Below are 2,898 nucleotides of genomic sequence, written 5' to 3'. Positions count from 1 at the left end.
AGTGCCTTCTATGATCTCAGAACATTCCACAGCAGTCTACAAACAAAGAAGTGCTTTTGAAATGCACTCACTGTTGTAATGTAGAAAGGAGAAGGAACAAATTATTAAATGACCCGAGAAAGTTAGTAGATAGAAAATAACTAAATTAAAGCTTGTTTCCCAATTTCCCAATGGATGAGGAGTGGGCTGTTAGGCATTTATACAGGAATAAATGCTATGAGCTGGATAACAGCAGCATTGAACTGTCAGGAGAAAACACCATGGCTCAGTCTTCATTGGGATTAATTGGAGTCCATGGCTCCAATGTGTCAGAAAATACCAAAGATTCACTAAAGCTGATGAGGTGTGGAACAGGAATGTGACCTCTGAGATATTGAAAGTATCCCAGGATTACAAATCTTCACTGGGATCAGTTGAAGAAACTTGTTGTCAAGTTGCCACCTCCACTCCCAGGGTGAGAAATGGTCAGCAAGATTCTGTTGCTTAGCAACTGTGGGAATTTGGAGCATCCTCTCCACTTTGAACGATAATGTTTGAGTCTGAACATTTCCACAGACCACCAAGGAGCTCCTGTGTTTGGAACATTTCCCGTACATTTAAACAAAATGTTTGTTGTGATCTTCATTATGGAAATGGTTAAATGAGCTTGAACGCAAACACGGATCAATTGTTTCAGGGCCGCAGAGACACGAGCATTTTTAATCTTAGTACTGCAGGCAGATCTGAAGAAAATGCAGCTGCAAACCTTCCATGAATCACAGCACTGTGAGCTTCCAAACATAGCTGGATTGTCTGTGATCGCTGGAATTCTACCGCCTCGCCCACCATGGAATTGGAACGGGCGAGGGACGGACAGCGGAAATGTCCAATGCCCTCGGGCGGGAATTTCCGGTGTTGCTCGAGCGAGGGCTGTAAAATCCCGCCCGCCAGCTCACTCCACAGACAGGCGTCAGGGAATATAGGTATTTATCGCAGTCTTACTCGCTTCACACTCCAAACGACAACTGTCCTCTCAGTGCGGACCCCGAGCAGATCACCCCACACCCAGGGTCACCTGACTAGTTCCCTTAAAGGGGCTACACCTCAACATACAGAACAGTCCAGAAGTAGCACTGAAGTGGGGAGCAAAACTTGGAAACTGATTTGACTTAAACTCTGGTCTTCGGCTGCTGGTTTACTGCTGATGTTAGTGAAGAGCTGAGAGTCCCAGTGCCCTTTTATTGAGTCATTGAGTGTCCTTATGGGAGAACAAGAACGAAAGAATTAGGAGTAGCAGTAGGCCTTCAATTCATCGGGCCTGCTCAGCCACTCGATAAGATCATGGAATCTCTACAGTGCAGAAGGAGGCCATTCAGCCTATCGAGTCTGCACTGACTGACAGAGCATTGCGCCCCCCAACCCTATCCCTGTAACCCCACATTTTACCCCATTAATCCCTCTAACCTACACATTTTGGGCACTAGGGGGCAATTGGCACGGCCAATCCACCCAACCCGCACATTTTCAGACTGTGGGAGGAAACCGGAGCACCCGAAGGAAACCCACGCAGACACCGGGTGAATGTGAAAACTCCACACAGTCACCCAAGGCCGGAATTGAACGCAAGTCCCTGGTACTGTGAGGCAGCAGTGCTAACCACTGTGCCATCTGTTCACTAATGGCCAATCTTACTGGCTTCAACTCCATTTTCCTGCCTGCCCCATAACCTTTGTTGATCAAAAATCTTATCTAACTCAGCCTTGAATGTATTCAATGACCCAACCTCCACCACTCACTGGGGAAGAGAATTCCACAGACTAATGATCCTCTGAGAGAAAAAAAATCCTCATCTCCGTCTTAGACCCTGAATTTTTAAATAGCATCCTGTAGTCCTAGACTTCTCACAAAAGGAAACATCCTCTCAGTATCCATCCTGTCAAATCCCCTCAGGATATTATGGGTAGAACGATGGTGAGCGATCTGCACTCACTATCCCGAGGGTCAGCCCATAATATGCAGTTGCCGACTCTCGCACTCCGATTGCCATTTCATGCCAGTTGAGCTTTGTTTGGCAGTGGGCAGGAAGTTCCACCTATGAGGGCTGTTGGCCAATCTGATTGGATGACAGCTCTTCAACCCGTCCAGACTCAGCGCTGCAGTGGCCAGAAGAAGTTGTGTGTGTGTGTGTGTGTGTGTGCGGGGGGGGGGGGGGGGGGGGGGGGGGGGGAACCAACTAACTAACACAATACCAAAAGCCTCATAATACAATAACAGGCAATCCCTTTACAATAATAGAGTCATTTTATAACCAACAATAGAGTCCAGTGCAAGCAACAATAGAGTCCATTGTAGGTTATCTTGCAACATTCCAGGGGCTACACCTTTCAGGGCTGTTGCTTTCAGGATTATGCCTTCCGGGATCACAAAGTTCATCTGAATACTTCCAAGGTTCAAACCAGCTGGGACAGATCTTCGAAGATTATGCCTACTAGGGTCACATCTTCCTGAGTTGCAGCGCTGTGCCTGGGACTAAATCCCAGGTCCTTGGAGAAGGTGGGGGCAATCTTGACCTGCATTCAACGTCTGTGTGAATGCCGGCAGGTCTGGAAGTTGTAGTTCTCCCCGATTTCAGGTATTCCCCACTCCTTGCCAGCGACATCATCATGTTCACACCCATAATGGACATGAACCTGCTTTACATTCATTTGAATATATTTAAATATTATTAACCCATCCCATCGCCAGATATTGACCCCCCCCCCATTTTATATACCACTCCAGTGTGACAGCATGTCGGCAAGGTTTACAACAACAGGTTCACACAGATGTTATCCTGTCGTGGGTGTCTCCGCCAGGGACATAATGGTAAGTATAGCCCCTGGGGGAGAGGGTCATGACCAGGCAGTGCCCTTTGGCACA

This window comes from Mustelus asterias, chromosome 7, assembly GCF_964213995.1.
Source record: "Mustelus asterias chromosome 7, sMusAst1.hap1.1, whole genome shotgun sequence".
NCBI lineage: Eukaryota > Metazoa > Chordata > Chondrichthyes > Carcharhiniformes > Triakidae > Mustelus > Mustelus asterias.
Note: the sequence above shows the minus strand (reverse complement) of the source record.